We start from the raw sequence: 24,795 nt of genomic DNA on the forward strand, positions 1-24,795 counted from the left end.
GGTGACACTAAGAAGCAGGATTCTAAGGGCTCTGAGAAAGGTGGGGAGAAGTCAAAAGACCAGAAGTCTTCACAAGGGCCCCCAAAATCTGCATATGGTGGGGATTCACAGTCTAACAAGGGAAAAGGCCAAAAGAAGCCCTGGTGCAAATTCTGTAAACAGAAAGGGCCAAAGACCAAACCACCACCACTCCTGCCCCTAAGGCAACTGTTCCCCCTAGTACAGCTACTGGTGGAGGTGGTACTCAGAATAAGAATGTAGTAGGGTTGACCCTGGGTTCTGAAGTGGACTCTGGCCTAGTCAGAGTACCCACTCAGGCATTGCTGATTTGTAATGGAGACATTGATATGTTCTTCCTAGTGAGCCCCAGTAATCTGGGCAAATACAGCAGTCTGTAATAAATGGCAAACAGGCTTTGGCATTCAGGGACACAGGTGCTAGTGTCACCATGGTGGCAGAGGATCTTGTGGAGCCTGGGCAGATCATCCTGGGTGAAATGTACCAGGTTACCAATGCAAGCAATGTCAGGACCAACCATAGTCTGGCAATTGTGAATTTCTCCCGGGGAGGGGTAACTGGCCTCAAGAAAGTAGTAGTCAGTGCAGACCTCCCTGTCGAATGTCTATTGGGCAATGATCTAGAGACTTCAGCCTGGTCTGAAGTAGAGCTATGGACTCATGCTGAGATATTGGGCATCCCTGCAGAGGTGTTTGGTGTGACCAGGTCACAGGCCAAAATGCATAACACTGAACCAGCTCTGGATCCTGAAACTATGGACCAGGTGCTTCCCAAGAAGAGGAGCAGTAGGGTTAACGTAGTGCCTTCCCCTCTGTCTCAGATCACAAATTCACCTCTTGAGGGAGGAGAAGCAGATCTGAAGAGGGAACTGCCCCAGAGGGACTTGAGCCTGATCAGGTTGAGTTCTTGGGGGCAGGGGGGCCCTTCTAGGGAAGATCTGAGTAAGGAGCAACAGTGCTGCCCCTTTCTTGAACCCCTCAGACAGCAGGCTGCTGCTGAGGCTGCTGGGAGTGCTAGTGGGTCCCATAAAGTTTATTGGAATGAGGGACTCGTATATTCTGAGGGTAGAGATCCAACCCCTGGAGCCACCAGGAGGTTGGTAATACCTCAGAAGTTTAGGGGGTTCCTCTTGACCCTAGCACATGATATCCCTTTGGCAGGTCACTTGGGCCAAAACAAGACCTGGGACAGGCTTGTTCCACATTTTCATTGGCCACATATGTCAGAGGACACCAAGAAGTTTTGTCGCTCCTGTGTCACTTGCCAAGCCAGTGGCAAGTCAGGTGGCACAACAAAGGCACCCCTGATACCCCTACCTGTGGTGGGGGTACCCTTTGAAAAGGTAGGGATTGACATTGTTGGTCCTCTTGACCCTTCAAGTGCATCTGGGCACAGATTTATCCTGGTGGTAGTGGATCATGCCACCAGGTACCCAGAGGCCATTCCCCCGAGGACCACCACAACCCCTGTGGTGGCAAGAGCCCTCATTGGAGTTTTCTCCAGAGTGGGTTTCCCAAAGGAGGTTATATCTGACAGAGATACCAAGTTCATGTCAGGATATCTAAAAGGAATGTGGAAGGAGTGTGATGTAACTTATAAATTCACTACTCCCTATCACCCACAATGCAATGGGTTGGTTGAACATTTCAACAAAACCCTTAAGGGAATGATTAATGGACTCCCAGAAAAGCTTAGGCGAAAATGGGACCTTCTTCTTCCCTGCCTTCTGTTTGCATACAGAGAGGTTCCACAGAAGGGGGTTGGCTACAGCCCATTTGAACTTCTGTTTGGGCATCGTGTAAGAGGTCCAATATGTTTGGTGAAGGAGGGCTGGGAGTTACCTCTCAAACCCCCCAAACAGGATGTGATGGACTATGTGCTTGGTCTCCGCTCCAGGATGGCCGAATACATGAAGAAGGCAACTAAAAACCTGGAGGCCAGCCACGAATTACAAAAAATTTGGCATGACCAAAAGGCTGTGCTGACTGTGTACCAGCCAGGACAGAAAGTGTGGGTGTTGGAGCCTGTGGCCCCAGCAGCTCTCCAAGACAAGTGGATTGGCCCCCATACCATTGTTGAGCAAAAGGGAGAAGTCACCTATCTGGTGAATCTTGGAACTCCCAGGAGCCCCCTGAGGGTGCTTCATGTCAACAGATTGAAACCATATGTTGACAGGGCTTACATGGGCTTGCTCATGGCAACTGATGAGGAATAGAAGGAGGAGAGTGACCCTCTCCCTAACCTACTCTCACAGAACCCTGGTGATGGGTCAGTAGATGGTGTTGCTTTGGCAAGCAGCCTCACTGACCATCAGCAAACTGAATGCAGACAAGATCTGCAACAGTACAGACATATGTTTAGCCTGACCCCTAGTCAGACTACCTGGTGCACCCATGAGGTGGACACTGGGGACAGTCTGCCTGTCAAGAGTAAAATCTACCGGCAACCTGACCATGTCAGGGACTGTATCAGGACTGAAGTCCAGAAAAAGTTGGAATTAAGTGTGATTGAGCCTTCAGATAGCCCTTGGGTTAGCCCAGTAGTCCTAGTACCCAAACCTCATATCCAGGGTGGTAAGAAAGAAATTAGGTTTTGTGTAGACTACAGAGGCCTCAATGCAGTCACCAGGACTGATGCCTATCCCATACCAAGGGCAGATGAGTTGATTGATATTTTGGCCTCAGCCAAGTATCTAAGTACATTTGACCTAACAGCTGGCTACTGGCAGATCAGGTTAGCTGATGATGCAAAAGACAAAACAGCATTTTCAACCCCTAGTGGGCACTACCACTTTGTGGTGATGCCCTTTGGATTGAAAAATGCCCCTGCCACTTTTTAGAGGTTGGTGAACAAAGTTCTGGCAGGGATGGAAACTTATTGCTCAGCTTATCTAGATGATATTGCTGTCTTTAGTTCCTCCTGGCAGGATCACCTGGTCCACCTCAGAAATGTTTTGGAGGCCCTGCAGAAAGCAGGCCTCACTATCAAGGCCACTAAGTGCCAGATAAGGCAGAGTCAGGTTGTGTACCTGGGCCACCTTGTAGGTGGGGGCCAGGTTCAGCCTTTACAGAGCAAAATCCAAACCATCATGGAATGGGTTGCTCCACCACCCAGACACAGGTGAGAGCCTTTTTAGGCCTGACTGGGTATTATAGGAGGTTTGTCAAGGGATATGGATCTATAGTGACCCCCTTGAATGATCTTACCTCAAGGAAAATGCCAAAAAAGGTTCAGTGGACAGCTACCTGTCAGAAGGCATTTGAAGACCTAAAGCAGGCCATGTGCACTGCCCCCATCTTACAGAGTCCAGACTACACCAAAAAGTTCATTGTCCAAACAGATGCTTCTGAGCTGGGTGTGGGAGCTGTACTGTCTCAACTGAATGATGAAGGTCAAAAACAGCCAGTAGCTTTCATTAGCTGAAGGCTGACCCCTAGAGAGAAACATTGGTTCGCTATAGAGAGGGAGGCCTTTGCTGTGGTGTGGTCCCTTAAGAAGCTGAGGTCATACTTGTTTGGCACTCACTTCATAGTTCAGACTGACCACAAACCCCTCCTATGGCTTAAACAGATGAAAGGTGAAAACCCAAAACTTTTGATGTGGTCCATTTCCCAACAGGGAATGGACTATTTAGTGGAACATAGACCTGGAACCCAACATGCCAATGCAGATGGACTCTCAAGGTATTTCCACTTAGAACACGAAGACTCAACTGGTCAAGGTTAGTTTAATGTCCCTGCGTTTGGGAGGCGGTTGTGTAGGAGAGTAGGATCTGCCTCTTATGTTGCCCCCACTTTTTTTCTGATGTTTACACTGGTTTCTGGCTATAGTCTGGCTGGGACCCTGCTAATCAGGGCCCCAGCCTCTCTGTTCTCTCAAAACTACTTGGAGTGCATATTAGGTGCACTAGTGATTGGATACTGTGGTACCTTATGAGCCCCTAGTATATGGTACCTTAGGTACCAAGGGCATAGGTACTTCACAGGCCTACCAGGGGCTGAAGCATGTATTATGACACCCCTGGGAAGCAGACTAAATCTGACACCACAGGCCTGCTACTGCAGCCTGGGTGAGGTAGTGTTAGCACTCCTCACTGAGATATAGGTTCACTATATCTCTCCCTGCACACACATTTAAACCTATCAGTTAGCCCTAAGGCAGGCCCTCTCAAACCTGAGGGCAGGGTGCTTGGTTTCCATGTGAGGGGGTGCCTCTGCCTGAGCAGAGCCCCTCTGCAGCTCTCAGAGTCCATTCTCTGGGGCTGTTTGTGAATGCGGTCAAACCATATACTCTTAAGTGCATTATAACCTCACGGTTAATGCTAACTGTGGAATGGCTGCTTCAAACAATGTTGTGTTTTGTGTCAAACACTTTTGAATCATACCCCCACACCAGTAACTGGTGTGGGAGTACGATCTCACCCTTCTAGAGGGATAGACATGTACCTACTGTGGAAACACGGTAGAATCCTTAAGAGCCCTGGCATCACAAAATGGATGCCACCAGTCACAGACACTGGGCTGCCCTCCTGCTGATGACCGAAACTCGCAGTGGAGGAGGCCCAACAATAGGCATCCTGTCACAGGGAGGTGTGGTCACCTCCCAGACAGGGTTTAGTGTATTGGGGCGGGGTGGGTGCACTCCTAGAGTGCTTTGAAGTCCTGCACTGGGGGAGAAGTAGGCTCCTCTGTGCATACACCAGTTCAGACCGGCTCAGGGGCTACCTGCCCCTGCTCTGGCATGAAACTGGACAAAGGGAAGTGGGTGTAGCCACCCACTCCCCTGACCCTCCCATAGGTGGGGTCATAGAGCTAGTCCCTCCCTTCCTTTCAGTATAAGTTAGGGAACCCTTGCCATTGCAAACTAGATATCCCTAGATGACGCTCTGAAGAAGAATCCTGGACCTTCGACGTTCCACTACCTTTGGAAGACTGAAGAATCTCCCTTGGAGTCAAGGAGTGACTCCCCTGCTTGACAGGCACCAAACTTCGCAATCAATGGTCGCAAACTTTCCCGCTCCCGCCGGAGTCCGAAGTCCCTGCAGCCCTGGAAGTAGATTTCCTGACTTCTCCAAGACCAACGTGAGTCCCCAGTGAAGCTGAGGCAAGTGGACCCCACGAGCGACGAGGAACAGCAATACCCGGGTACCGCGTACTATTGTCAAGTGCAACCCCTTCATGACGTTCTACAAACTTGTGCTTTGGACCACGTGTGGTCCAATCCTCCAGCAGGATTTCCTCCGAAGATCGGAGGCCTACCTCGTCCCGAGTGACCGTGGTCTCCTGGTGAGTGAATCCTCACGAGGCATCTTCGCAATCCCTTGCTGGTTGGCTTGTGGGTCCATAGAAGACTTTTCTACAGAACCAAAGAGCTCCCCTGATTGCTCCAGGCCTGCCCTGATTTACCCTCGCTGGGTGAGTCCCTCAGACCTTTCTGGTCTGCACCGCTGACTTTCTTCACTTTCCACGAGACTTGCTGTTGCCAAGGCTTGTTGGCTCCAGTCCGGTTGCCGACACCTCAGTAAGCTGCAGACTTTGTGGTACACGCCGAATCCAGCTCCTGGTCATCGTCAACGCCTCCTGGACCTTGTGGCTGAAGAGTCAAGACACCCGTGATCACCTGAAATCACCTGACTACTGTGGGCATCCAGTTTCCTGGCCCCGGGTCACTGCAAGTGACTTTGAACACTGCCTCCTCTGCTTTCACGTCTTCTTTCTTCTGAATCCAGCCTTGGATTCCACCAGACACTTCACTTGTCTTCACAAGCAGCAATTCTTCTTCGGCTCCTATTGAAAAGGACGCCGCGACCCGACACCAAAAGACACCTATGCACCCCGCTTCCCTGGGTGAGGTAACTCCAGCACTACGGTGCTCCTGTGGGTGTTGGCTCTAGAACTACTTACCCTGTAAGTGACTTGCTTGTAGACTCTCCCGAAGTATCCTAAAACTCTACATTTCCAATCTCAACTTGCTCCATTGAAGTCAATTGGGATCCGCGGCTGTGTTCTCACACTGCATGCGTCTCCCGTGGGTCCTTTATTTACCTGCCTTGGGTGGATTAGTGAGGCCCCAGCACTTCTGAAGGCCCTAGGCCTTGTCCCCTTGCAAGTCGTTATCTCGAAGTCTCTTTTTTAGTATATGGTCTGGTACACCCCAAGGGCCCCAGCCATATTTGTGCTTAACTTGTTGTGAAATGTTGATTTGTGCATATGTCCTTGACTTCTAATCTCATAAAGAGATTAGTAGAGTGTATCTAGTAATAAATACATATATATTTCATATATATACCTGTGTGCTGTCCTTTCATTTAGTAATTCAAGAGCTTATAAGGTAAAACAAGCTGCTTTACATTCCTCTAAAGACTTAGCCTGAAGGCTGCTCTCCACAGCTACCACTTGGTTAGCTTTCTTTAAAAGGTTGTCTGAAACCTACTACCATAAGAGTTGAATTGTAGTGGTGGAAGGTGTCCACTTTAACTAGTGAACAGCATATACCAGGCCAACTTCTCACACATGGACTTTAGGTACACTTCAGATTGGATTCTGGGGTACCCTTATAAGTCCCTAGTATATGGTATACTATATACCCAGGGCATAGGTTCCCCAGAGGACTCTCAGGGGCTGCAGCATGTATTATGCCACCCCTGGGAGACCATTCAAAATGACACAACAGGTCTGCTACTGCAGCCTGTGTAAGGTAGTGTATGCACCCCTTACTTAGATATAGGTTCACTATATCTATCCATATCACTGCACATATAAACCTATCAGTCACCCCTATGGCAGGCCTAATCAATCCTGAAGGCAGGGTGCTGGGTTTTATGTGAAAGGGTGCCCATGCATGAGCAGAGCCCCTCTGCAGCTTTCGAACCTCTATTCCGGGGTTGTTTGTAATGCAGCCAACCATATACTCTTAAGTGCATTATAACCTCGCGGTAAATGCTAACTTTAAAACGGCTGCATGGAAACATGTCGTGTTTGGTGTCAAACACCTTGGAATCATACCTCCACACCAGTAACTGGTGTGGGAGGTATGATTCCACCCTACTAGAGGGAGAAATATGACAATACCTGTACACCCGGTACCAGCTTCACAGACCCTGTGTTAGGGTTTGTCTTAAGAATCACGCTCAACCTCATACAGAGTTTTAAGAATGAATACCAATTATGTAGATTAAGTACTAAAGTTTCATTCAGGTGTATTCCATGAGTATTTGCCAATATTATTATTTTAAACATCAGACCATTTATTGTCAAAAAAGTGCTTATGTTTCCTTTGTATTTGTGTATTATTATTATTTGTACTTTGCCAGTGCTTATTTGCAAGGTTAGGTTTTGCTAGAATGAAGCCGTCAGGAGTTAGAACTCCTTTACACTGTAAGCACGTTTTGGAACACACTCCGTATGCAGCAGGCACAAGTTACGTTGATTTTTAAGACAGCTGGTCCATGTGCTGCACGTGTTTTTTCCTTTCGCATTGAAGCAACCCCACCCTCCTGAAAATCTATTTAAACGTGAAGCGAGCAAACGCACATGCTTACGCTCGTTATTGTTTCACTCACCTGGAGTCTTCAGTCCTTCGTCGATGGAAGTTCCCTCTTCGGACATCCCGGCACCTTTGACGTGCTGAGCAGCCTTTCCGGTCCAACCTGATTCTATGTCAGGACAGGAGGCTCTGATTATGCTTTCTCATTTCTTTATTAGAAATGCCCAGCAGCCAATCAGAACCGTTTGTGAAACGAAAAAACTACAGTACCCATGAGCACCAGGGTACCACGTGACCAACCATAGAGTCTCTCATATAAAAGATACAATAGGAGAAAGTACGTCCTCTTTCTTTGCTGCTCCGCAGCCAGTTAAGTGCCTTTTATTTACTTCACTTGATACTTTGTTGCATTGTTCTCTGTTGCGATACCGCTTTGACGCGCTCGCTTGTTATTCACTTATTGTTGCTAATTTGCATGGATACTTTGTTGCGCGCTGTCACACGCGGTTTTTAGGTCTCCGCTCGTCGCGCGGTGCACATTTGGGGAGCGTGGTCACACCTCCCGAGGTCAAGACGCTCGTTGGAGCGTCGGTGTCCTTCTTTTGGTGGAGTGGGAGTCTGGGGGCTGAGGAGCTCGCGCTAGTGCGCGAGCTTCTCTGTTTACATTAAACTTGAGGCGGCCGTTACCGCGCATGCGTGGCGGCCATTTTGTCTGTTTATGTTCGTGTTTTCACACGGAGCTTGATTGAATCGGTTGTTTCTTCACACCGCTGCCCACAGCCTCAGTTTTTCTTCAGCCCCGTCGACGCCCTTTGCTGATTTAAGGCTTGGGGCTGTACAATAACGCATAGGCACTGCCTAGAGTGACTGTCAGCAAGCCCTCCCTCCACAATTAATTTATTTATTTATTTGGTCAGGTTTTCTACCTTTCCCTGTGGCTTGCTGTGGGGTTCTTCACTCCCCCTGAATTGTGCCTTTGGCATAGATATATATATTGACAGTGGAGTGTCATTTTGTGGGCATTAATTTCACTTTACTGTGACAAAAGGTAAAATGGAGGAGTATTTTGATGACGATGATTACTCCTTTGAGGATGAGGGCTCTAGTTTCCTAGAGCAGGATTTAGTAGAGGCTCTGGACCAAGGAGTTCAGCACTCCATTAATAAAGCCCTGGTCCACTCTATCAATCCTCTGAAGCGTCATTTGACGCACTATGCCAAACAACAGGGTTGGTTGCCTTCTTCACGTTCCTCTAAGTCCCCAGTTAATCCGCATAGGTCGGATTTTAAACGACTGGCTAAATCTCTAGCCTCAGAAAAGGCTTCCTCCTTGCCATCGGTAGGCGCTTCTACCTCTGCTGGCTGTCTGACTGACACTGACGGTCCTCCTTCCTCTTCCTCGGACCAGGATGTTCCGCCACCACGCAAGAAGTCTCGTAAGGAGCACTATGTCGATGCTCCTACTCACCCTCAGGTCCTTACCTTTGAACCATCTGAACTTTATCACCCCCATTCATCTTCCTGGCTTCCTTCTCCTGCGGTAGCGGACTATGTTCAGGCGCACATCCGACAGCCCTTTGAGAAGGATGTTAGGGCTCGCCTCCGCTCCGAGTGCCCTCGCCCGGATCTCGCTGATCACCTGGCAGACACTCCTGAAATTGATTCCACGATGCTTTCATACCTGAAAAAATTCGCAAAGGATCCAAAGAAGGGTCTGGACAGATCCTGGCGTTCCTGTCAGGATAAAATGCTGGATTTATTGGGACACCTCACCAAGATTCTTGATCTTGGCTTTCAAGCCAAGGAAGCTGCTTCCCTTGTGGATCCGGATGACCTCATAGAATGGGCTCAGAGGGCTATTTGCCAGTTAGGCAATGCAAATTGTGCAATTTCGAGTGAGCGCCGTCGCTCTATTCTTCTCAAAATTGATCCAAAGTTGGCGGAACTCTCTACTTCCGAATCTGGACCAGTGGCTCAGGGTCTTTTATTCGGCCAGCCGTTTCTTAAAGAACTAACAAAGTTTGTTGCGACCTTCAGCGGTTTGGATAAAGCTCAAGCTTCCATCAAGCGTGCACTTCGTCCGGTTTTTGCCAGGGCCGGACGACATAGGGGACGCTCGTTCGGCCGTGGCTCCCATAATCCCTCCCAGAGGGGTTATCAGTCCCAGAGAGGCGGTGGTCAGGAGTCAGGCTACAACTCCCGCTCAAACTTCTATCCTTCCCGCAAAGGGAGAGGTCAATTCCGGAAAGGCCGTTCCGGTGGCAACCAAGGTGCCTATCACGACTCTAACACCTCAGGTGAGTTTGATTCCTTTTTCCGAGGTGGTTCTGGGGGGCAGAATACGTTTTTTTCTCCAGAACTGGCGTCAAATCTCCAACGATGCTTGGGTTCTGCAAACTGTTCAAGGTTTCAAAATAGAATTCTATCAGACCCAACATCAATCCCTCCCTCCAACTCCTCTAAATTTTTCTCTTCAAGACCAAAAGTTTATCTCGGCGGAGATAGAATCCCTTCTCGCCAAAGGGGCTATTATTCCAACTATTCCCCACCCACAAGGGTTCATCAGCAATGTTTTCTTGGTTCAGAAAAAAGGGGGTGGCAATCGTCTGGTCCTCAACTTGAAAGATTTAAACTGAAGTGTCGTTTACAGACACTTCAAAATGGAAGGGATCCATCTTTTGCGCGATCTTCTTCGCGAGGGGGACTGGATGGTTCGGCTCGACCTCAAGGATGCGTATCTTTCGATTCCCATTTTCGAGCCTCATCGTCGTTTTCTTCAATTCAGTTGGCAGGGGATTTGGTACGAATACACGGTTCTCCCTTTCGGCCTCTCGTCAGCACCCTGGTGCTTCACGAAACTTCTGAGGCCCGTAGTGGAATGTCTGCGTGCTCGGGGTGTCCGCTTAATAATATATCTCGACGATATTCTTCTCATGGCGGACAGTCCCCTCACAGTCTTAACACACCTGGAGTGGTCTATCGACCTTTTACAATCCCTGGGTTTTCTAGTCAATCCGCAGAAATCTATCTTGAACCCTACACAGGTGATCGAGTTTCTGGGTTTCCAGGTGAATTCCCTATCCTGTCAACTTCTATTACCAAACCAAAAGATTCGGTACATCAAGAGGGAATTGAGGTCTGTTCTTTCCAGACAGACTGTGTCGTTGAGATCGTTAGCACGTGTTGTCGGTCTATTGGCGTCCTCCATTCAGGCGATATTCCCAGGTCCTCTGCACTACAGAGCACTTCAAAGGTTGAAGATTCGTCATCTCCAAAAAGGTCTTCGTTATTCAGATCTGATTCCTCTTTCCGAGGATGCGAAGAGCGAGATGCAATGGTGGTTAGACCACATGGAGGCCTGGAATGGACGAGCCCTGTTCGGCTCCTCTCCGGATCTGGTGATAGAATCCGATGCCAGTCTATGGGGTTGGGGAGCCCGGTGCGGTCCCATCTCGACCAGGGGTCGATGGTCCCCCCAGGGACTGTCTCTTCACATCAACTGTCTAGAGCTTCTAGCGGGTTCCTTTGCGATCCGGTGTTTCTCTCCTCTTCAGACCGATTGTTGTATCCTTCTCCGCATGGACAACGTTTCAGCGGTCCGGTATGTCAACAAGTTGGGGGGAACACGATCCAAGATTTTGGCGGAGATCGCCAAGGATTTTTGGCACTTCTGTCTTCAACAGAAGATCACAGTTATTGCCGAATATCTTCCCGGCTGTCGCAATCAGATTGCGGACTGGAACTCTCGCCATCTTCGCGACTTCAGCGATTGGCGCCTTCATCCGCGCATTTTTCGCATTCTCCGTCGGACTTGGGGTCAATGTCACCTGGATCTGTTTGCGTCTCGCCTAAATACTCAACTCCCTCTATTCTTCAGCTGGAGGCCGGATCCGAAAGCCCTGGCCACGGATGCATTTCTTCAGACTTGGCCGTCCACTCTGTGTTACGCCTTTCCCCCGTTCATGATGATTCCCAGGGTTCTGGCCTACTCGAAACGTTTTCAAACAGAGCTAATTCTCATTGCTCCGCTGTGGAGAGCTCAAGCGTGGTTCCCGGTTCTTCTGGAGATGTGTTGTGCGGTCCCGTTCCTTCTCCCCCAGAAGTGGAATCTGTTGTTGGATCCCCTCGGCAATCCGCATTTCCTTGTTCTATCCGGCAATCTCCTTCTGTTGGCGTGGCGAGTTTCGGGGATCGCTGGCCGCTCCCAGGCCTTTCATGCGACGCTTCCAAATTCATCAGTGACGCCTGGTCTCCCAGTACTCACAAACGATATAGAGCCTCATGGAAACGCTGGTGTGACTGGTGTGTTCAGCGGGAAGTTGATGCCGCTTCAGCAGATGTGGCTATGATTATTAATTTTCTAGCTTCTCTCGCTTCCTCTGGTTTGGCTTATCGCACGGTCAACAACTTCCGTTCCGCCATCTCCGCGGCTCATGTTCCTATCAATGGTAAACCGGCAAGTGAACATCCCTTAATTTCCAAATTGCTTAAGGGCATTCGTTTGGCGAATCCTCCGTGTCCTAAATATGTCTCGCTTTGGGATGTCTCCATTGTTTTGAGATTTTTGGAGGCTTGGCCTTCTAATTCATTACTTTCTCGCAAGCAACTCTCTGCCAAATTGACTATGCTGTTATGACTCGTTTCTTGCAAACGAGTTTCTGATGTGCGTGCGTTAGACTTAGCAGGTCGTAGTTTTACACCCGAGGGTGTCACTTTTCTTATTTCTAAAAGCACCAAAACGGCTACCTCTTCGGTTACCTATCCTTCTTTTCCTCATCACCCCAACCTTTGCGTTGTTCAATGTGTCAAGGATTACGAGGTATGTACTGCCCCTTTACGTTCTGATACACAGGGTCAACTACTTATTGCCTTGCAGAAACCTTTTCGTCCTGTTACTCCTGCTACTTTAGCTCGCTGGGTTAGATGGCTCTTGTCTGAGGCTGGAATTGATGTTTCCATTTTTGGTGCTCATTCGGCTCGCGGGTCCATGGCCTCTAAAGCGTTCTCGATGGGTGTTTCATTATTGGACATCATGAAAACCGCAGATTGGTCTTCTGATTCTATGTTCAAAACTTTTTATTACAAACCTATCGAACATATTGCTTCTGTAGTGGTGGATCATCTTTGAACAAGCATAATCGGAGCCTCCTGTCCTGACATAGAATTAAAAATTTGCAAACATTTGTGACAAGAATTTTCAATTCTATTAAGGACAAGGAGGCGAGGATTATCCCACCCAAAGTCATGATTGATTCTCATGTTTTTCATTGTTACAGTTGCATTTGATTTATGCCAATGCATTGGTTTCTCTCTTTTTACCCTCCCTTTTGTATTGCCTTCACTCTCTTTATCGGATGAGTATTACGGCTGTACTTTCTTTTCAGGTTCTGACCCGAAATAGTGACCCTACTGTTCCTCCTGCTTACTCCGCTTGGATAGTCTGCTGCCTCCTCTGTTCGGCGATTGCTGTGTTTCTAACGTCAGGATGATCACCGGCTGTGGCTGATGGATTCTGTTACCTGGCATTCTTCGTTTTTCCATTGGACTTCCTGTTTTCTGTGAACTGTTCCTCACCAAAGAAAGAGGACGTACTTTCTCCTATTGTATCTTTTATATGAGAGACTCTATGGTTGGTCACGTGGTACCCTGGTGCTCATGGGTACTGTAGTTTTTTCGTTTCACAAACGGTTCTGATTGGCTGCTGGGCATTTCTAATAAAGAAATGAGAAAGCATAATCCTCGCCTCCTTGTCCTTAATAGAATTGAAAATTCTTGTCACGAATGTTTGCAAATTTTTAATTCATCTTCCCCTTCGCAGCAAAGAAAACCGGTTTCTCTTCATTCTGGTCCCGTTTTTTAAAGGCGCCTCGTCCTGAAAAAAGGAAAGTAAGTTAGCAGTCACGAAAAGGACGTGCAGGACATTACAGTAAGTCTATTTACATATTATATTGGAAATGAAAGCGAAAAAGACATCGGACTAAAACACAGGAAATTATTGGGGATTTTGGAATCAAGCAAGACATGCTAAGATAAAAACTTTACTTATCTTTTAGTAGACAATTAGTCTTCTTGGCATAAATCAACCCAATGGACCTATAAAAGAACAGAAGAACATTCTTATGTGAAATAAGGTGCCTTCTTTACGAAACAAATTGTAATTTTCTTTTTAAGTAAGTGTACAGCAGGCGCCAGATATCATACTATTTTGTTGATGTAGTAATAGTTGAACATCTGTGCTCAGGTGTGTTTATTTCTTTTACAGAGAGAGTAAATCACTCTAAATTTTGCATTTTTATGAATGACATTCTGGTGGAGACAAGACCAGAATAGAGAGGTATAGTTATTCATTGTATTAGTCTAGAGGTAATTGGAGAATTTAGGTTCTAAAACTATATGCTAATGTTATTTTGTTGCTTCTGTTTGAAATTAGAGATACAGTCCATAGACGTCTGGCCATCTACAGCAGATTGAAGCTGGAAATTGGAGTGTTTCTGTGTGTTTATTATTTTGTCCCAATTCCCCCTTCCCTTAGGATTTTGCTCCTGGTAAACTGTGTTTATGAATTCAGTTTTTCAGAGGCAGATTCTTAGGGGCAGCTGAGACAAATCCTCTCATCTCTCAAGTTGAACGTCCTGGATTTCAGGTGAGCGAAGGTCTAACAGAAGCATAAGCCTTCACAAAAAATAAGGTTCTCCTTGAGAGATATGGATTTGGAAGACGTAAGAATTAACGGCCAAGCAATGGCTCAAGTACTTGAAGAAGATGTGGAAAGGAACAAATCTGTGACAGATATGTTACATAAAATGCAATTAGAGATAAATAAATTAAAACAGGAGAATTTAGCTTTGCGACAAGAAGTAGTTCGTTATAAGCCAAGAGAGTCTTTATGGGGTGCTCCTTTTTCTTCAGCTTTTCAAGACTCTTCAGACTTTGGAAACAAAGCAAAATCTTCTAATGCGTTTATGGTATCAGACACAAATCCGTCTCCAGTACAAGTCACAGTAGCTGTACCTAATGTCGTTCCGCTATCAGCTCCAGAACGCTTTTTTGGTGATAGTAATAAGTTTAATGTGTTTATTAGTCAATGTCAATTACACTTTATTTGTAAACCACATTTATTCCCTACTGACGCAACAAAGGTGGCATTTGTACTTTCTTATTTGGGAGGCACTGCAGCAAATTGGTCTATACCATATATTGATAGAGACGATCCTATTTTGCATAACTGGCCCCAGTTTAAAGGAACAATGACTAAATTATTTGCAAAACATACCTACGTTCAAGCTAGTGACAATGAGTTGCTTAACTTAAAACAGGGAAAACGAGATTTGTTAACCTATGTCACCATGCTTAATAGACTATTGACAGAAACTCAGTGGCCTGAGGAAAAGCGCATGTCTTTATTTTATAGAGGTTTGCGCGACGATTTAAAGGATGCCTTAGCGCACATTGTAGATCTTCCTGATGAGTATTCAGAATTTGTGAATTTAGTTGTAAAACTAGATCACGCTTGGGAGAAAGAGAAGGAGATAAAACGCGATTTGAGGCTAGATTTTCGATATTAAAACATGACAAAAAGGAATCTGATAATAGAGTGTCAGAATCTGAACCTATGCAGATAGGAACCATCAAAGGACCTTTGTCAGTAGAAGAAAAAGATAGAAGAAGAAAATTAAACTTATGTTTATATTGTGCTCGGTCAGGACATTTTGCAAAAGATTGTCCTATCAAACCTAAGGTATCAAAAAAGGCAAATTCCATCGTAATAAATCCTCTAGAGCAGGAAAACTAAGGAACTCGTCAAGAAGGGAGGTCTCTTGCATAAGTGGAAAAAATCTACAGATCTCCAAACTTTTAACAAATACTGTGCCAAGAATACCACGACACTTTGTTATACAAGTTGTTTTGATAATGAGTACTCATTTACGACACTCAGTCCCAGTCTTACTAGACTGAGGAGCCACTGGGAATTTTATGGACATTAAAATGGCTCAAGAATTACATATAGCCACTGAATGGAACACTCACCCTGAGTCTGTTTGTGCGGTGGATGGTTCCGAACTATCCTCAGGAATGATAACAAAGAGAACTAGTTCTCTTATCATGGTATGCCAAAATGGTCATACAGAAAAAAATAAGTTTTGATTTAATTGATACACCTACTTTTGGTCTTATTTTAGGGGTACCTTGGCTAACACTGCATAACCCTAAAATAAACTGGATTTCACGAACTCTAACCTTGGATTCCTCACATTGTCGAGAATCTTGTTACCAAGAAGCACCTAACGACTCCATGACAATTTTACATTGTGCAAGTACAGTAACACTTGTTCCTAGTATTCCATCTGAATATCAGGACTTTAAGGATGTATTTGATCCTGTTAAAGCTGGTGTTTTACCACCACATAGATCATACGATTGTCGTATAGACCTAATACCTGGAGCTTCCTTGCCAAATAGTAGAGTGTATGCTCTTACAGAGGAAGAAACTAAATATTTGAGAACTTACTTGGATGATTTATTGGTGTCGGGTTTTATAAGACATTCCACATCTCCTGTATCCTTGCCACTATTTTTTATCCCTAAACCTGATGGAAGTCTCCGCGCATGTATAGATTATCGCGGATTAAACAAAGCTGCTATTAAAAATAAGTATCCATTGCCTTTGATACCAGTCCTATTAGACCAATTATGTCATTAAACTATTTACACAAAATTAGATTTAAGAGGGGCATATCACCTTGTCAGAGTAAAAGAAAATGACGACTTCAGAGTAAAAGAAAATGACGACTGGAAAACTGCTTTCAAAACTAAATTTGGTTTATTTGAGTACACAGTAATGCCCTTTGGGTTATGTAATGCCCCTGCAGCATTTCAATATTTTATTAATGAGGTGTTACATGAATTTCTTGATGTTTGTGTAATAGCTTATATTGATGACATACTTATCTATTCTAAAACAAAGGAAGAACATATCCATCAAGTCAGAGCAGTATTAAACAAATTATTAGAAAATCATTTGTTTGCAAAATTGGAGAAATGCATTTTTAATACAGATACAGTTGATTTTCTTGGATATTGTTTATCCCCAGCAAGAATAATGATGGACTATAAGAAGGTGAGCGCCATCAAAGATTGGCCAGAACCCACAACTGTGAAAGAGGTACAGAAAGTCTTAGGTTTTGACAACTTTTATAGGCGCTTTATTCCTCACTTTGCAGAGACAGTGGTACCTCTTACCAAATTATTACACAAAGGTCAGATATTTTCTTGGTCAGAACAAGCAGCTCAAGCATTTGAGCTTGTTAAACAAAAAGTTACCTCTGCACCTCTGTTAAAACACGCAGATCCAGATCTTCCTTTTTTCGTTGAAGCAGATGCTTCACAGATGGCAGTGGGAGGGGTACTCTCTCAAAGAGATACCCAGGATGGTAAACTACATCCCGTAGCTTTCTATTCTAAGAAATTGCTGCCTGCTGAACAGAACTATACTGTAGCTGAGAGGGAGCTCTTAGCTATTAAATTAGCATTGACAGAATGGAGACACCATTTAATGGGAACAAAATTTCCGGTCACCATCTTTAGTGATCATAAAAAATTTCAGTTTTTTAGTTCTGTAAAGGCACTGTCACCACGGCAAATGCGCTGGTTAAATTTCTTTAGTGCCTTTGACTTTGTTATTACTTATAGACCAGGAACACAGCAGTTACAGTCAGATGTTTTATCTAGATATGGATATACAAATGAATCTAAAAAAGAGTTGACAGGTCCCCCCATAATACCTCCACAAAGATATTGGCGCCAATCATTCAACATAATTTTTTGAAAACAGTAAGGGCAGAGCATTTTAAGTTAAATGCACAGACCTGGTTAAAAAGTCCTCACAATTCTATACAGGATGGTTTGTTTTACCATAAATCTTTACTGTTTGTGCCAACCAAGGATTTGCAAGAAAAGGTGATGACATGGCATCATGACTCAATATTAGCTGGTCATCCAGGTTATCAAAAGACTCTAGATAATTGTAAAAAACATTTTTGGTGGTCCTCAATGATCACCGATATTAAAGAATATGTAAGCACTTGTTCTATCTGTGCTAGAAATAAATCTTTACACAAAGCACCTATGGGTTTATTACAACCCTTATCTACTCCCCATGTCCCTGGCATACAGTCAGTTTGGACTTTATTACTAATCGACCAGAAGCAAATGATTACACAACTATATTAGTGGTAGTGGATTATTTGTCAAAAATGTCACACTTCATGCCATTGATTAAACTTCCTACCGCTGCAGAATTGACAAATATTTTTATTAAAGAAATAGTGAGGTTACATGGCTTGCCAACCAAGGTCGTTTCGGACAGAGGAAGTCAATTCACCTCAAAATTCTGGACAAATCGGTGTAAAAGTCTAAAAATGGAAATAGCTCTTTCCACAGCCTTTCACCCTGAGACAGATGGTCAAACGGAAAGAGTGAACCAAACATTATTACAAACCTTACGATGTTTAATGGCAGAATTTACTACTGAATGGGATAAAGTGTTACCAATTGGTGAATTTATTTATAACAACAATGTACATTCAGCAACACAATGACCACCATTATACTTTTTAAATGGGTACCATCCAAGAGTATTACCTATAACAGTAATTCCTTCTTCAACTCCAGGAGTCACAGAACAACTCTCTACTCTATTAAATATTCAAGAAAAAGCAACAAAACATCTAAATAAATATAAAGAGTTGATGAAAAAACAAACAGACAAACATAGATTAGACGCTCAGGAATATCAAATTGGAAATAAAGTATGGCTCTCAACTAAGAATTTGAATATATTGGGACCTAGAAAATTGTTACCAAAATACATAGGACCATTTTCTGTAAACAAGATTATAAATCCAGTAACAGTGCAGTTAGAACTGCCTCCTGAATATGCAATACACCCTACTTTTCATGTTTCCTTGTTAAAACCCTATAATCCTGAAACTAGGTTGGAACCCCCACCTCCACCCATTCCCATAAATGGTCATTTAGAGTATGAAGTACAAAAAATATTAGATGCCAAAAGAATTCAAGGAAAGCTTTATTATTTAATAGCTTGGAAAGGATATGATGCTACAGAAAACTCATGGGAGCCAGCATCATTTGTTCACGCACCAAGATTACTGAGACAGTTTTATTTGCGATTCCCACAAAAACCTCGCCCGTGGGGAGGCCTTTGAGGGGAGCGACTGTTAGGGTTTGTCTTAAGAATCACGCTCAACCTCATACAAAGTTTTAAGAATGAATACCGATTATGTAGATTAAGTACTAAAGTTTCATTCAGGTGTATTCCATGAGTATTTGCCAATATTATTGTTTTAAACATCAGACCATTTATTGTCAAAGAAGTGCTTATGTTTCCTTTGTATTCGTGTATTATTATTATTTGTACTTTGCCAGTGCTTATTTGCAAGGTTAGGTTTTGCTAGAATGAAGCCTTCAGGAGTTAGAACTCCTTTACACTGTAAGCACGTTTTGGAACACACTCCGTATGCAGCATGCACAAGTCACGTTGAATTTTAAGACAGTTGGTCTATGTGCTGCACGTGTTTTTTCCTTTCGCATTGAAGCAACCCCACCCTCCTGAAAATCTATTTAAACGTGAAGCGAGCAAACGCACACGCTTACGCTCGTTATTGTTTCACTCACCTGGAGTCTTCAGTCCTTCGTCGATGGGAGTTCCCTCTTCGGACATCCCGGCACCTTTGACGTGCTGAGCAGCCTATCCGGTCCAACCTGATTCATCTTCCCCTTCGCAGCAAAGGAAACCGGTTTCTCTTCATTCTGGTCCCGTTTTTTAAAGCCGCCTCGTCCTGAAAAAAGGAAAGTAAGTTAGCGGTCACGAAAAGGACGTGCAGGACATTACAGTAAGTCTATTTACATATTATATTGGAAATGAAAGCGAAAAAGACATCGGACTAAAACAAAGGAAATTATTGGGGATTTTGGAATCAAGCAAGACATGCTAAGATAAAAACTTTACTTATCTTTTAGTAGACAATTAGTCTTCTTGGCATAAATCAACCCAATGGACCTATAAAAGAACAGAAGAACATTCTTATGTGAAATAAGGTGCATTCTTTACGAAACAAATTGTAATTTTCTTTTTAAGTAAGTGTACAACAGGCGCCAGATATCATACTATTTTGTTGATGCAGTAATAGTTGAACATCTGTGCTCAGGTGTGTTTATTTCTTTTACAGAGAGAGTAAATCACTCTAAATTTTGCATTTTTATGAATGACATTCTGGTGGAGACAAGACCAGAATAGAGAGGTATAGTTATTCATTGTATTAGTCTAGAGGTAATTGGAGAATTTAGGTTCTAAAACTATATGCTAATGTTATTTTGTTGTTTCTATTTGAAATTAGAGATACAGTCCATAGACGTCTGGCCATCTACAGCAGATTGAAGCTGGAAATTGGAGTGTTTCTGTGTGTTTATTATTTTGTCCCAATTCCCCCTTCCCTTAGGATTTTGCTCCTGGTAAACTGTGTTTACGAATTCAGTTTTTCAGAGGCAGATTCTTAGGGGCAGCTGAGACAAATCCTCTCATCTCTCAAGTTGAACGTCCTGGATTTCAGGTGAGCGAAGGTCTAACACCCAGGCACCACAAAATGGATGCTGCCAGCCACAGACACGAGTCTGCCCTCTTGCTGCTGGACAAAACCCCAGCAGGGGATGGCTGGACAATAGTTTTAATGTCACAGGGAGGTGTGACCACCTCCCAGACAGGCTTTAGTGTATTGGGACTGGGTGGGTGCACTCTGAGAGTGCTTTGATGTCTGCACTGGGGGCACATTTGGTGTCCCTGTGCATAGTCCAGCTCAAACCGGTTGCAGGGGCTATCAGCCCCTGCTCTGGCGTGAAACTGCACAAAGGACATGGGTGTAGCCACCCTTCTGTCCTGACCCTCCCATAGGTGGGTCCCCAGAGTTTGTCCCCTTCCTTAGGTATAAAGTAGGAACCCCTGGCTACAGGACTTTAGATTTACCTGGCCGATACTCTGCTACAGAAACCAAGTACTTTAACTATCTACACTACGTTGCATGACCGAAGAATCTCCCTTGGAGTAAAGGAGTTACTTTCCTGCAAGGCCGGCACCAAAGACGCATCTGACCAGTTTTCATCTACGCAGCTCTTGACGGACTCCGAAGACTTTGCAACACAGGAGGTGGGTTCCTCAGCCTCCCCGAGGCCGACTAGTGCTCTCAACAAACCTGAGACCCGCAGTCCTCGTGGGGACCGTGCAACCCAAACCCTTGGACACCGTGCACATTTGCAGCAGCATATGCTTTTTGGCAATCCCTGAGGCTGTGCTTTGGGATACTTATAGTCCAGACCCCGAGCAGTGATTCCACCGAAGATTACTAGCCTACACTCCACGAGTGTTCCGTGGGCTGGTATTTAGTGATTCCTCTCGAGGTCCCTTCACAATGCCTGGTCTGTCGACCTGTGGGTCCCTGAAAAGGGTACTTTAACTTCCAGTGGGCTTTCCTGGTTGCTCCAGATGTGCCCTGACTCTCCATTGCTTGGGGAGTCCCCAGGACCTTGCTGGTCCACACCGAAGCATCTTTCTTTGACCGCGTGGGTTGCAGTTGCCAAGGCTTGTTGGTCTCCAATCTGGACAGTGACCCCCAGCACTCGACATTCTTTGTGGGACAGCTCGCCTGCGGACTTTGGTCATCGTCGATGTCTCCTGGTCCCCGAGGCTGCAGAGTCAAGCTTCACCTCTTCTCACCTGAAACACACGACATCAGTGGGCATTAGTCTATGGTGCTCCTGGTGACTGGCAAGTGACCCAGACTCTGTCCCCTCTGCTTTCAGGTTCTTCTCAGCTCTGATCCAGGCTTGGATCACACCGGACACTTTTCCTCTTCACGGCAGCAGCACTTTGCAGCATCACGCCATTGAAAACGACAAAGATTTCCGCCACCATTTGACACCTATGCACCCGGCTTCCCTGGGTTAGGTAACACGAGTGCTCCGGTGCTCACATGGGTGCTGGCCTTAGAACCTTCTAAGTTTAAAAGGGTTTGCTCAAAGTCCTCTCCTAAGTGTCCTTAAGCTTTAAAATTCCAACCGCGACTTTCCCATAGAATTGTACAGAGCTCGCTGCTGTGTTCTCACACTGCACGCGTCCCCCGTGGGTCCCCTGTGTCACTACCTTGGGTGGTTCCTAGGGGTCCCAGCAATTCTACATGCTCTAGACACTGTGCCTAGTCAAGTCTGGGTTGTTTTGCTACTTTCTTAATATACTGTTGGGTCTCCCCCTGGGGCCCACTGTGTAGTGTGCTATTTACTTTTGTTCTAGTGCTTTAATATTGTGTATCGGGTTCTCTAATCTCATAAAGAGGTTAGTAGAGAGTGTTTGGTGATACATACAATATATTTTATATATATACCTTGTGTGGTTCTCCTTTCATTTGGTCATTCAAGAGGTTATAATCTGGTAAACCAAGCTGCTTTACATCCCCCTCGAGACTTAGCCTGAAGGCTGCTCTCCATAGATAGCACTAGGATAGCGTTCAATAAAGGTTGTCTTTAACCTAATCATCAATAAGGGTTGTTTGGACTGGTGCAAGGTGCCCACTTTAATTAGCGCACAGCATATACCAGGCCAACTTCTCACACACAGGGCCACGGCTACCCACACACCACACTCATGGCAAGAAAACTGAGTTCAAGCACAAAATGAACACACACACAGACAATGAACAATCACTCCACTGGACACACAGCCTGCCAAGTCACCCAGACATACCTCACACTGACACACAGCCACATACACAGACCACATGCCAGCAGCAATGGAGTACAACATACAGGAAAGCTAAAGTGAGGTGCACACAAATGGAAGGTCATGGAGCTAACTATCAAGCATGTGTACATCACATGCAACACAAGGAAGATATAACAACACCCTCAGCCCATCAAATCACACATGGCTGGCACAGTGGCTGAAGTCAAACCACAGTCACCTCAGTTCAACAACTTAGGGAGACAGCAAGGCAACCCATGATTAGGCACAGGGATGAAAGGAAGGGTATGAAGTCAAACAGTGAACAGCTGCACATCTGTATACTACTACTTGACAGGAGTATGTCAGCAGCACAACACACAGGGCCCATTGCAACACTCCATGACTGTTATACTCAAGTAGAAATCTTCACACATACCCCCATCACACCTGCAGCACACAACACCAGTGTCAAACAAACAGAAGGGTGCCAATAATGTCCAGTCAATACACTGACAAACAATCACACTCCCTGGGGGGTATCCAAAAACATCACACACACACACAGAGATGCCAGAACCAATGTTTGCACAAAAACAACAGCCAAACACATAACTCAACAAAAACAAACACAGAACCACAACAAGACCAGGCATGACCTGTGCAGCAAAACTGTGGAAAGGCAATAGGAGCACAGACAGAACAGGAGTGCACAACCTCATCAGTCAGGAACAATACACAGACAACATACTACAACACAGACAAGAAGTACACCATCACTAAACAATCATGGACACAAACTGGGAGAAAAGGGCCTACAAATACACATAGACAGACATACCACACCACCCATCAAGTCAACATGGTGTCACAGTGTACCACATGCCTGCACATGCACAAGAATGACAAGAGACAGCTAAAATATGAGAGGAGAAAACACCAAGGACACACCTAACACAAGCACAGAAACTAGAATAGACCTAAGTTCCTGTGACAGACACACAAGTAAGGCACACCACACTGGCAACACACATCTGAATGAAACACACCACACCAACAAAACACACACACTGACATGCAAATAGAACAGCACACACAGAGCATCGGTCAGCTGCAAGAGACAACACAGCCCAATTACTGCACATATCCACATCAAACACAGAACAGATGCACATGCCAATAAATCACATTGCAAACACAGCAGGACATCAGGGGATGCACACCAGGCAAGGCAACATACACTCACAGCACTGCATGCACACCAAGCAGTGTGTGCACACCAAACATACCAGTCCCACACAGATATGAGTGACACAACATGAACACCCACAACAACAATCAAAACAGCACACAGAAAACATCACACTCAGGAAGTGAAGCAGTACCTCAGCAAACACACATACAGCTAACCCAACACCCACAGATGCACACGTCTGGGACCACAAAGTGGAAACAACATAACCAGAGGACTGTGCAGCACAAACAGTTGAACTGCATATGAGCAACCGTGACTGCTAAACAGTACAAGAAAATCTCATATATAACCAATTGGGGAAATGTCCTGAGTGGCACATTGCTCCTGTGCACAGATCTGCTTCACAAAGCACAGTGTTACAAATGAAGTGATGGGGAGGCACACACACAGGCAAACCAAGGGGACAGCTGTCAAGAAAGTGAAGTATTGTGTACGTCAGTAGTGTATCATACACAAATAGATGGAGTACAGACTCACAATGGGTAGGCATCTGAAGCACAGATGGGGGATGGTATGATGGTAAACAACGTTTACCCCGCAACTTTTTCCCCGCTTGGAATCACAACGCGGTCGTTACAACGACCGCGATGTGATTCCGCATACCATTACTCTGCAAGTCGGAAGAACGACTTGCGGAGGAGGGGGGAGGTGTTGGATTTAAAATCCAACACCTTCCCTAGTGTCCGCACACACTGGAGTTGGAATAGTAAATTATACTATTCCAACATCGAGCGCCCCTCCTCCGCAAGTCGTTGTTCCGACTTGCGGAGTAATGATATGCGGAATCACAACGCGGTCGTTTTAACGACCGTGTTGTGATTCCAAGCGGGGAAAATGCGACGGAATAGCATTGTACATTATGGTATGATACCACACACCACATGACATACTGGAGGCAATAAAGCACCATGTGACAGCAATGCATGAGAAAACACACCCACAATGTCAGTGTGGCGGAGCAGGTATGCACAGTGACCACAAACAGTATCAAGACACATGGCTGATCAACAAAACACAACACTGACTTGCCAGTCACACACTCTGCATACTCACAATTTCCAAAAACAACAAGTAGGAGTCAGAGGGCTTTTACTATGGCTGAGGGTAAGCCTGAAGGGGTCCCTACTGAGGGGCCTGTAGGTGCAAAAACGCAATACTAGAAAAGCAACTAAGTGGACTACGGGTCCCAAGAACAGTACCTCCAAGACGGTCCCGGGAGTTGACGAGACCATTCAACTGACATTCCGGACTCT

Source organism: Triturus cristatus, chromosome 3_1 (assembly GCF_964204655.1).
Source record: "Triturus cristatus chromosome 3_1, aTriCri1.1, whole genome shotgun sequence".
NCBI lineage: Eukaryota > Metazoa > Chordata > Amphibia > Caudata > Salamandridae > Triturus > Triturus cristatus.